Here is a 12,699-nt window from a genome sequence, read left to right as displayed (position 1 = left end):
AGAACACAGAACTCCCCTTTCGCATGCCCCATTCTCCTCCTTCTAACTCCCTATGTGAACCCACTTTGTGCCAAGACCAAGAAGCTGTGCCCCAATAAGAACCAACCTGATTTCCTCACACTGACTGGGGCTATTGCTCACTTAGAAGACTTGATGCTTAATTTTGATAAGCAACTAGAAGACCATGGAGACAACCTATAAAAATGATTTGTCTTGGGAGAAAATACTAAAAACGGTTAATGTGCTGTTCCACGTGTCTAACGTCCTGGGATTAAACCACAGACACCAAGATCACCAAGTGTACTTGGCAACAATGAGCTAAAAATAAAAAAAAAAGCATCATACTGTTATTGTATTCATTTTCCCCCAAGGCACTCTCTGAGAAACACCACAACCTCTAAGGGAATTGAGAACAGCTTCCTTGTGGGGTAGGTTATATAATAGATATGCATCTTTTTCCAAGCAGTTAAATCATATCCAGCTATCAGCACACCTTACTTCAGGTGATTGTAATGTATGAGATTAAATGTTCCTACCTGATTGGAAACCTTCTTGTCCTCAATTCATTGGCTATACTGGATTTTTTTTCTTGGGTCAGACCTTCAGACTTCTACCAGAAATCATTCCTTTGGGGAAACCAGGCCTTCCCACAAACTCAGGAAACTGAAATGGAGACAAGCAAGAGAGAAGGAAATTATTTGGACATATAGACCTCAATTGTTTGGTTTTAAGTAAATGTCCAAGCAAACATCTTCTAAATGGTATAATAGCTTTAGGGAAATTCACGGTTTATAAGTTTGTGTACTCATAAACTGAACATATTATGATAAGAGTACAGGTTGCATTTTGTGTCTTCAACTCAAGCAAAGACTTCAGAAAAGGCCCAGTTATCCTTTGTTCATTAAGACACAAAGAGAGGGCAAAAAGGGCAAGTTTCGAAGTCTTTTTCTTTACAATTTACTTCCTTTCTTCAGTCTTCATCAAGATCTTCAGGAAATTAACTTTACTAAAGTTAATTATTCATAAAATAAAAACATAGGAACCTGCAGAAGACTATTTCACAGAGACCTGTAATGTACAATATCCATTGCATACATGCACCATGAGCTTGTCTTTTCTAGCACTGGCATACACAAAACTCTGTGTGTGTGTTTGTGTGTGTGTGTGTGCGCTCGCGCATGTGTGTCTTTTTTTGTGATGGAGCCATAGGGAGAAAATAAATCTATTGGCTGCAATTCAGTGATGTAGAAAGATTTAAGGGTAAAGGAAAAGGCTACATCAAGTGAAACAATAAAGTCATGAGGTTGTGGTTCCATAATAATAACAATAGCAGTCTTCTGTAACCAAGGGAGAGGCTCCTCAAATTATAGTCACACCCGTTAGACCATATGCCCATAAATTTCACACTATCATTAATGGAAAGCAAATGGCACTGTCTCTCCTTCCCTTTATCCATTGGCCATCCTCATAAACTCTTTTTCTCTTCAAGGTCATGCTCTTTCCTATCTGTTTAAAAATATTAGGATTTAGGAGGAGTGATACGTAATGTGCCGTGCCTTGGTACTTGTACCAGTGACGGCTCTGTAGAGAGCACTGGATTGTTAGGAGGCTATCAATTGAATTCCCCTAGAAGCAGAACCTGAGGAAATAATTTGAATGCAAACTGTTCATCTGGGAGGTGCTTCCAGAAAACTCAGAAGTGGAGTGGGAATTGAGAATGGAGGCATGGAAGGAAGCCAACAGAGGTGCATTACCGAATAAATTACTCCTGCAGGGAACTGCTGCCAGTACTTCAGGGGAGTTCTGTGAAACTCTACAGAACATGTCTCAGAGTTATCCCAAGAATCGGTGAGAAACCTGAAGTACTTATCTTCCAGTCCCCTCTGTCCTTGGTTGAAAGCTACACCCAGATACATTAACTCCTGTATACTTCTGGCCTGCCCTAAGGTGGATAATTGCAGGTGGCAGCATGGTTCTATCAGCATATACTGGAATGATGAGTGCTGGGGAGATATGAGTGGAGCATTGAAATCATCTAATACAGTCGGGGCAGGAGATATTTATTATTGGCTTGAAAGTCCAAATGGATAACCTTAAATTCCTGGGTTTATGGTTTTACTTTGAGGTATTTAACATGATGTATGAGTAAAAATTTCCTCTATTAAATCAAGTTTAAGATGCTAAGTCCCTAATCTTCTGGAAAACTGTGGGTATCTTGTAACAGATTTTTGAAAAGTAACATGATGAAGAGTTCAAATTGACCATTCATTCATTCAAACATTCACTCATTCAACAAACATTTATTGAACACCTGAAGTATGTCATGAGTTAAACTAGGCACCAGTGTTACTGTTACTAAAATCATTATCGTGCCACCTAGAATTCAATGTATTGTGACACTCAAATAAGAAAATCCATAGTTACTGTAAAAATTATTACAGAGTGCTATAGGAAGACATGGTAAGACCTTAATTCATGCTGTGGACCGTAGTATATGGGGGATATCAGTAGGGCTTCCTGTAGAAGGCAATTGAAATGGATATGTAACATGAAGGAAGGGTGAATTTTTGAGGAAAAGAGAAGATAAATTCATGGTTGCCGGAAAATGAATGGTTAAGGATCAGTACAGAAAGGAGTTCCATTCACCATCAGTATAACAAATGCTCACTGGGGCTTACCTGGTGGTCCAGTGGTTGAGAGTAAACCTGCCGATGCACGGGACACGGGTTCATGCCCTGGTCTGGGAAGATCCCACATGCCGCGGAGCGGCTGGGCCCGTGAGCCATGGCCGCTGAGCCCGCACATCCGGAGCCTGTGCTCCGCAACGGGAGAGGCCAAAACCGTGAGAGGCCCGCGTACCGCAAAAAAAAAAAAAACAAGACGATGGAGCGGGTGGTAGAGGCCAGATCATGCATGGTCCATGCATGTATAGTAAGTGCTATGGTCTAGTCTTTGTGTTCCCCTCCAGATTCATACGTTGAAATCTTAATTTCCGTAGCTGATAGTATTAGTAGGTGGGGCCTTTGGGAAGTGATTATGGTATTAGTGCTCTTATAAAAGAGACCCCACAGAGCTCCCTAAGCTCTTCTGCCATGTGAGGATACAATGAGAAGTCTGTGACTCAGAAGAGGGCCCTCATCTGACCATACTGGCACCCTATTCTTGAACTTGCAGCCTCCAGAACCGTGAGAAAAAAATTCCTGTTGTTTATGAGCCACCCAACCTGCAGTATAATCTTACAGCGGCCCAAAAGGACAAAGAGAGTTTGAATGTGAGATTTTACTCCAAGAAAGATGGGAATCCATTGAAAGATTTTACCTGGTAACTTAGAAGAGAGAAAAGTTTCATAACACAATCAGGTATTTTTGTAAGAAAAATTTGTTTCTTTTTCAGGAAGATCACTCTGGAAATACTGTGACTAGATTTTTGGAGAAGGGTGATGGCAGGCCCGGATATAGGAAGATGAGTTAGTAGTCCATTAATATAAGTCAAACAAGGAAGTGGATATAAAAAGTGTGAATTTGTGGCTGAGAGTTCTTTTCTTTTAGTACTTGAAAAAGGTTATGTCAGTGCTTCTGACTCCATAGTTTTAGACAAGAAATATGCTGTCATTGGAATTGGTGTTTCTCAATAAGTGATGCATTGTTTCTGCCTGTCCACTTTCGAGATTTTTTTTGTCTCTACTTTTCAGAAGTTTAATTATGACGCGTCTTGGCAAGGATAGCTTTGTGTTTTTCCTCTTTGGATTTGCTCAGATTCTTGAATTTGTGCTATGTCTTCTAAAAAATTGGGACCTTTTGAGTCATTATTTCTTTGAATACTTTGTCAGTCCTACTTGCTCTCTTCTTTCATTCTGGAACTTTGATGATATGAATGTTAGTGCTTTTGTTACTGTTTACAGGTTCTTGAGATCCTGTTCTTTCTCTCATCTCTACCCCTCAGTCTATTTTTCTCTGTACATTTGGGACATTGTATTGATCTCTTCTAAGTTCATGATTCTATGCTTTGTAATCTCCACTCTGCTCTTGAGCAAAGTTTTTTGATTGTTGTATTTTTCAGTTCTACTGTTCTCATTTGTTTTTATTCTTATAACTTCTAGTTCTTTGTTTACATTTTCTATTTTTCCCATTTCTGTCAAGGAACACATAATTGCTAATTGAAGCATTTATGTGACAACTTATTTAAAATCCTTGTCTGATAATTTCAATAGATGTTTTATCTCAGTGCTGGTGTAGGTTTATTGTCTTTTCTCATTTATTCTGTGATTTCCTGGTTCTTGGTGCCATGGGTATTTTTCAATTGTATTCTAAACATTGTGAGTTATTATATGACACTGTATCCCATTTAATTTTATTATTACTTTTTAGAAGGAAGTCATCCTATTGGAGGTGTAGTATGAGGACTGGGGGGTTACGTACAGATTTCCATTGGGCCCTACTGTCAATACCCCAGCAAAAGTGGGCACTTACATTGTCTCACTGCAGACAGATCAAGTAGAAGTTCAGCTATCCTATTGGCCCTTCTGACACCTTCCCCCCAAAAGTGAGAACACTAATATCATTGTGTTGCCTTTTAGTAGGAGTAGAAGTTCATCTCCCCAGTAGATTTCTTGACACCAGGGGAGGGGAGAAGTGAAGTGTTTGCTGTCCTTCCTCCCACTTCATTCTTTCTTGTTGATGCCAGGTGTGGGTAGAGGGTCAGCTACCTGCTGGCCCCACTGACACCAGGGTAAGAGGAAGAGAACTGCCAACTAGCCCTGCTTGTGCCATCTCATTCTGTCTTACTGCCTCAGGACGGTTATGGGGATTCAGCACCCCATTGGGTCTCACTGACACCATGTGTTGGGGGTTAGTGGGGTGCCTACTCCCTCCAACCTGTAACATCCTATTCTTATTGATGTCAGGGAGAGACGGAGGCTAGATCCCACCACTGGACCCCACTACTCTGTGAGGGCAGCCCAGTGTTAACTAGCCTGTCAGGCACCACCTTTGAAAGTCTCTTTGCTAATGCAAAGGGGTGGAGGCTCAGCTCACCACTGCACCACACTGAAACAGCCCTGGTGGGGAATCAGAGCGCTGCCTCTTCTGGAGGGCAGGAGTGGGGTGGTGTGGAAGATCAAATCCTAGCTTGGCCCAACTGAAACCACAGGACATAGGGGATGGGTGTAATATTCCATTGGCACTTGGCTCGAGCAGTGTGTATATTATTGCCCAAAGGGTTTTCTGTCTCTGGCAACCCCTTTCCTCATACCTTGGCTAGGGGGAACGGGGGTTTTGTGTTTTCTTTTTTGAAGCTTTTTTGTCTGTTGTTCTGTTGGTGGTTATTGATTGGGGGTTCCTGTAATACCCTCTCCAGGATGTATGGGAAGCAACAGGAAACACAGGGGACTCATCACCATGTTATTCCTCAAGTCCCAAAGTCCCTAGTTAAGTCTGCCTTCTCATTTCCACCTTTCAGTGTCTTCCTATGTTTGTTTGTTGTTATGTACCTGGGAGAAATGGGCTACTTCATCTTCTTGGAAGCAGATGTCTGGAGGCCTATGGATGTTACAAAGTACTGCTGACTGTAAATTGAAATTTGATGATCTACACCTTGCCCTTTAAGAATTATTCTGCTAGATGATGTGGCTTCCCAAAGTAGCTACAATTTGATTTTCATACTTCTAAAAGTCAAGTGTTTTGTTGGAGTTGAAATTTAAAGATAAGCAAGAGATGAGGCTAAGATGATCTATGTGGTAACAGATTAAAGTTGGAAACATCAATATACATTCATGTTTAGCTTAATATTGCTTCATATTACCTTAATACACATGGTTATGTAGAGAGATACTTATAGATATGTGCATATACATGGGTAATGTACAGACATATTATCTCTTTGCTCTGTCAGCTGAGAAGATCTAGAAGCAATGACATCCGGGCAGCAATTAGCACACCCCAAAACCCAGATCCTGCTCTCTAATACTGTTCTCCACTAAAAAGACCTAGTTATCCTTGAAGAAATAGCTGATTCTAGGACTGGGGCAGTAAATATACAAGATTTATATACAAGACCATCTTATAATGTCAGAAAGTTAGGAAGTTCCAAGAAAATATATAGGATGGGGATACCTCAGAGTGGCACACGAGCCACTGAACTGAAAAGAGTTCACAAGGGTCAGGACTAGAGCAATTTGAGGAACAAAGTAACTAAGGTAGAATTAGTATAACCCAAAGTATAAAATAAAAATCCATGAGTTCTTCTGATATAAATAAATAATTGGATACATAAATAAATGCGGGAGAATAGATAAATCTCCAGTACAAAAGAATTCCAAATAGTTTATATAGTACTCCATGTTAAGCATAACTCTCTATTCCTTAGTTGTGGGCTGAGCATATTGACTTCCTTCCAAAAAGTACAATATGGAAAAGGGAAAACAGTAATTTCACAATGGAGAAACCTGAAAAACACCACCTCAGCCTGGTGATCAAGGTTGACCTCAGCATTCATAATGCATATTGATACTTTGTACACTTGATGTGATCTGACAAAATAACCCTTCTATTCTTGTGGTCTTCCTCCCCAAAACACATAATCCCAATATTATCATGAAAAATGCATCAAACAAATTCTAGTAGTGGGCATTCTACAAAAACCTAACTACTCAAAATTGTCAAGGTCATGCAAGGAAAATCTGAGAAGCTATCAAACCCAAGAGGAGCCTAAGGAAACATGGCAACTAAATGTAATGTGATGTTTTGGATGAAATCCTGGAATAGAAAAAGGACATTAGGTAAAAACTAAGGAACTGGACTAATGTATGGACTATAGTAAACAATAATGTATCAATATTTGTTCATTGATTGTAACAATGTAACATACTAATATAAGTTGATCATCATAGAGGGAAATGGATATAGTGTATATGGAAACACTTTATACTATCTTCTCAATTTTTCTGTAAAATTAAAACACTTCTAAAATATAAAGTCTATAAAAACGTTGTGTTTTCTTGTTTTATGATTATGTGCCTGTATTTCCTAATAAATATGTAAATTTGCTTTACCTTCCTTGATACTGATATTAAAGAAAATACTAAGTAACTCTGAAAGAATTTGTAACTCCAATTCAACAAGCAATAATTCTTGGTATTAACTTTTTGGAAGAACCCACTGAATAAATCAAAGCAACTTGTCTTTAAAGGCTGAATTTCTTTTCAGTATTTAATCTTTTATATGATTAATGCATACCACAAGCATGATTCTGTTTCAAAGGGCAGAAAACATTGATTGTAGGCAATGTCTAAAGTACAGTGAAATATTAATGCACGATGCTATAACAGCTTTAATGTATTTTATGTTTTCAAAATGATGAATTGTTATTTCAGTCAGTAAAGTATTCACTTTTATACATTTCCTACCCACCTTTCCCCAGAACACCCACAAGGAGATGATACGATCATCTGATATTAGGTTCATCGATTTAAACTGGAGTTTTTGGTAGCTGTGGTTGCCGACGGTACTGGAATGTGTGATACTTTTACAAATCCTCTCCATGGCAAAATCTGATCTTCACAGGGTAAATCACAGTAGGTGCCTAAAGCCAAATGACATACAGCTTTGTAGCTAGATTACCAAGCATTTTACTTAGAGGCACAATAGAATGTAGAAAAGGCCATTTCTCTTTCTGTCTTTTTCTGCTCAAAGGTCACTCACCATCTTACTTTTTTTCAGCCATCTCAGAAGTTTTCCATGAATTTAGACTATATAATGTCACTTAATGTGAATGTAGCTCAACATTCTGTTTTAGTACAGCTAATCTCACATTATTTTATTGGTCCTAAATATGTAAATCATCAGCAAATTTTTGTACTTAACTTTTTTTTTTGATGCGGACCACTTTTTAAAGTCTTTATTGAATTTGTTACAACACTGCTTCTGTTTTATGTTTTGGCTTTATGGCTGCGAGGCATGTGGGACCATAGCTCCCCGACTGGGGATTGAACCCACACCCCCTGCATTGGAAGGCGAAGTCTTAACCACTGGACCGCCAGGGAAGTCCCTGTACTTAACTTTTAAAAATAATGAAAATAAGCTATTCAACACATTTTTCCTTAAAAAAAAAAAAAAAGCAGTTCTTCTTAGGCTGGCCCTGGGCACATACATGACTTTGACATTTTCTCCATGGACTATTTTCTTATCTGTTGTACTGTGTCACATTTGTTCTACCTTCTCAAAAAGAAGCATTTAAAAATTCATCTACGTGTTCATGCATCGATACATTTATTAAATAAATCTATTGAACACCTACGTACGGCACAGAAGAAAAGGCAGAAAACTAATCTGGGTTGCACAGAAAGTAATGAACTCAGCTAAAATTTTTGGTGAAAACAGGTGTTACTCAATCTACTGGAAATTACATTTCATTATGGGGACTCACAGACTCAAGGAAAACCAAGACCTAAATAATAATAAAGTAATAAAAGCACTAGCCATTTACTGAGTGCCTGCTTGTACCTGACTCTGAAACTCTAAAATCATTACGGATGTTTTGAGGATTGTCTAATATAATTGTAATCTCTATTTTACAGATGAAAATAACAAGGTTCAGAGACATTAGGTTACTTGCCTAAAGTGAAGTGGCCCAGACACTACAGAATTGGAAATTGAACCTTAGACTTCATGATGCCAAAGTCTGTGCTTTTAATCACAATGTGTGTGTGGGGGGGGGGGGGTGGGAGAGAGAGAGAGAATGTGTTTAATAGAGAACTTCTGAGAAATGGCAAGAAAACTGCCAGGTATCCATAAAGCAATAATTTAGGAGCTTCTTACTATACAAGTAATTGTTAATCATATGGTTGAACTAAGGATCTCTCACTTTTGAACTAAGAAATCAAAAGCTTCCAGAAGTTGAGTCTAAATTTTACACTTACATAAGATACTTCATACAGAATGCTAAAGTATAATAACAAAAGAGCTCTGAAAATACTGGAAGCATTCATATTAGTATGATTTCATAATGTGGATAATAGAGGATTTAAGAAATTGGCAGATACAACTGCAGACTCATTTGTTATCATTCCTGTGAAGGGCAAGATAAATCAATAAAATGAGAAAAATGAAAAAAGAATGGCTAGCAATTTTAGGTAGTTTGCTTAATCTCCATACTAGGAAAGACTAAGCAAAAAAAAAAAATCTCGAACTTTTATTTTGAAAGCACCTACAAGTGTATATGGTCTTTTTATACCAAATAACTTGGAATTATGAACTGTCAAATAAATCTAATCTTCTCTGATGATAAAATTGCTGACTTTATTTGAAACTATGAAATGAAAAATGTGGTAATAATCAGAAATTCTTAAGAAAAGGAGTAGAAAAAACAAAATTATAAGAGTTATGTTAAAAAATATTTTGAAACAAGCATTACATCCCCATTACTGGTACAGAGCTTTTAATACCTTATTTTGCTTTTAAGTTTTAATAAATATTGATATGTTTACATAATTACTGTCATAAGGAAGACACAATTTTAGGTCAGCTTTCTTCATTCTTTCTTTATTAAGCATTATTCTATTTTGCTCCATCATCTTGTAATTATAATACAGTAACTGTGTAATTTTCTACTAAGTGGATATAATTTCCTAAAGTGTTTTCCTACTGTTAACAATTAAAGGTGTTTCCAATTTTTTGTTATTACAAATGATATGACAATGAGCATCTTTATATAATAATTTTCTGGATTATAAATTATTTATTGGCATAAGCTTCCAGAATTAGAATTAATGTGTAAAAAGCTATTAACATTTTTATCTTGCTAGACATTGCCGAATTACTTGTCAAAAGATGGAACCAAATTATACTGCAAAAATCTTTGCCAACAAAAAGCATTATATATACTTTTTGATTTTGCTAAATTAATAAATTGGAAACCTATGTTCCATTTCTTTGAATTCTTTGATAACAGAGTGCTGCTGGAGGCTGGGAGGGCAGCCATGTCCATGAAGCCTCCCCAGAGTTGGAGCGGGGAAGTGGAAAAAGATAAAAAAAATACTAATTGTATTTTCCCTCGATTGTTATCTCTCACTCTTTTCTGCCTCTGTGTAACTTATATCCAGGGAGCTGGAGAAAAATCATGTGGCAGGGCAAATTGGTATTCCAATAAATTAATAATCACCAACTTTAAATGGATTTTCAAGACTGGAAATATTGCTCTGACTTACAGTAAGTTCTTTCTAATTCTCCTTAAGGACTATTTTCTTAGAAGCTTTGCCTACCCTCCTCAAATTTTCCTCCATCCTCTCTACTTCCTTCACTCTGATCTGGTGAGGCGCTTCATAACTCATTAGGAACACAGAAGTCAGTAAATAGTCCACTGCCAAATCCGTTAATTCATTAGCATTTGCATTGATCTTTGTATTCCCTTCCACTACAGGAGTTAAAGTTAAAAGGCCACGTGCACTACAGATAGCATTTCATTTTCTCTCATCTTCTCAAGTACTTCACAGCACTGCATTTTCTACAACCCATCTACTCCTTATGAATGATTCTTGCCAAAATTCAACCTCATTCTAGACTAGTAACTCCAACTTAAAATGTTAAAAACTAAACGTGCAACATGAAAGCCTCCCTCCTCCCCTAATCCCTGAACATCTTCTTTAGCCAATTCATGTCTGAACTTTTCAAAATTGTTATCATCATATATTGTTTCCATTTCCTCACGTCCCATTTACTCTATAATTTACATCCATCTGACTTCTCTCACCGTAATCTCTCTGCCCACTGTCCTGAAATTTTACTTATGAAGGTCACCAGCGATCTCCATGTCAGTATAGCCAATGAATAGCTTTTGCCCTATTTCTAGGCTCTTTCCTTCTTTAAAAAAGAAAAAGAAAAACAAAAACCCTTTTTTTTCTTCTACGCTTTTACACTCGCATGAACTTCTGTCCTGGTATATTTTACTGGCTTTCTGTGTTTAATCTGATTTCTAATATTCTATGAGTTTCCTTTATCTTCAGTGGAATAAACCACTATATGAAGGATTATTCTCAACAGTTAGTTCTCATAATAACAGTACTAGTAGCAGCAGTCAATACTTCGGTAATGCTTATCATGTGCCAGACACTATTCTAAGACACTGTTTAAATACATATATATAGACACACACACACACACACACACACACACACACATATATGAAGTTTTCCTCCTCATAGGCGTATGAAATAAGCCTATTATTATACCCATGTTACAAATGAGAAAACTGAGGCAATGAGAGGCCAAGGTCACATGATCAGTACTTGGTGAAGCCCCGCCTGAGTTAATGCTGGAACTTTAGAGTAGACAAGTTAAATAATGTCTCACAGATTGGCCTTAAAAGTGAGCAACATTTAATTAATGACTTGTGAAGTATCAGAAAAAAATGGAACATTTTAAATTGAATGGGAACTACTAAGTCATGTATCAGTAACTAAGAATGACTCTTATTGAATGAAATTATTTTTCATTATTCTTTTGAAGAATATTCTTGTGTTAGTGTTTTACAGTTTTTTTTCATTCACATATTTATTCATTTATTAGACACACATTTCCTACACACCTTCTAGGTGCCAGTGTCTGCTGCAAGCCTTGGAAGTTTCAGTGGTGAGCAAAAAATTACAAAGTCCTTGCTCTTAAGCAAATGTCTACTGGTGGAGGAAGACAGAGTAAACATGTACATAAATTTTGTACAGTGACAGAAATACGATGGGACAATGGGATGGAGAGGCACTGAGGAGGCAGGTCTCTTTGGTCAAGATAGTACTGGTGGCGTTTGAACTGAGACCTTAACGATCAGAGGGAAATTGTTCTGGGTAGAAGCATTAGCCAATCTAAAGCTGGGAGAGCAAGAAGTAGAGATAGTTGCATCTGAGGGACTGAAAAAGACAACTGTGCCTCGAACCCCATGAAGGTCAGGGAAAGATGTAGTAAGTGGCCAGAGCACATGGTCTCTGTGAGCCTGGCTAAGTAGTTGAAAATTTAATCTCTTTACAATAGATAGCCTTTAGAGGTTAGAAGCAGTGCAATAATAGCGTCTGATTTGTGCTTTTTAAAAGACTACTTTGACTGTTGAGTGTCCTACAAAAGCAAAATACTTGTGTCTCTGTGAAGCGCAGATAGTAAATTTTAAAAAGCCCAATGAGCTCATAAGCAGTTGGTTTACTAACTAATCATTTATCTTAACTAGACTTCATTAACATAAGCTTGGTGACCTTGAGGTCCTGGGACATATTACATTAGGGCAACCCAACTATTTTCAAATAGTGTGATTTGAAAAATTCTTGAAATTGTTGGGGTTCAGGAAGATTATTTTATTGCTGGGGCTGGATGGGAAGTTTAGAATAAGAAAAGAAAGTATGATGGCTGGCTTCCATCTATTCTCCCTTTCTGCGGGAGAAATGATGGTGGGGTGACTACTTTGCTGTTGACCCAATGCTTAAATTTCAGAGCTGGTTCAATCCAGTAAATATTTGCTGAACAGCTCTTATACGTTAGGCACCTGGCTGGAACTGGGAATATAAAGAGAATAATTAATAATAAAAGCAGGTATTACTAACAAGACACAGGCACTGTGCTAATGCTTAACGTGCACCATCTCAAGGTACATTAAGTTACACACTAACCATATGGGGTAGATGCATTTATTATACCATTTTCTGGGTGAGAACTCTAATCCCTTTAA

The 12,699-nt window shown here is 37.6% G+C and overlaps 1 long non-coding RNA gene across 1 annotated transcript in view; it reads right to left on the bottom strand.

The window, feature by feature from the left end:
• The window catches only part of LOC149747011 (uncharacterized), a 99,366-nt gene that overhangs the window by 34,101 nt on the left and 52,566 nt on the right, over positions 1-12,699 (bottom strand). Inside the window, exon 2 of the long non-coding RNA XR_016388475.1 lies at positions 537-663. This is a non-coding gene — a long non-coding RNA (uncharacterized LOC149747011). The remainder of the gene's footprint in view (positions 1-536; positions 664-12,699) is intronic.

This window comes from Delphinapterus leucas, chromosome 17 (genome assembly GCF_059928025.1).
Source record: "Delphinapterus leucas isolate spDelLeu-1000000601 "Yukka" chromosome 17, BTC_Dleu_Yukka2, whole genome shotgun sequence".
Lineage (NCBI taxonomy): Eukaryota > Metazoa > Chordata > Mammalia > Artiodactyla > Monodontidae > Delphinapterus > Delphinapterus leucas.
Note: the sequence above shows the minus strand (reverse complement) of the source record. Positions and strands in the feature narration are given on the sequence as shown.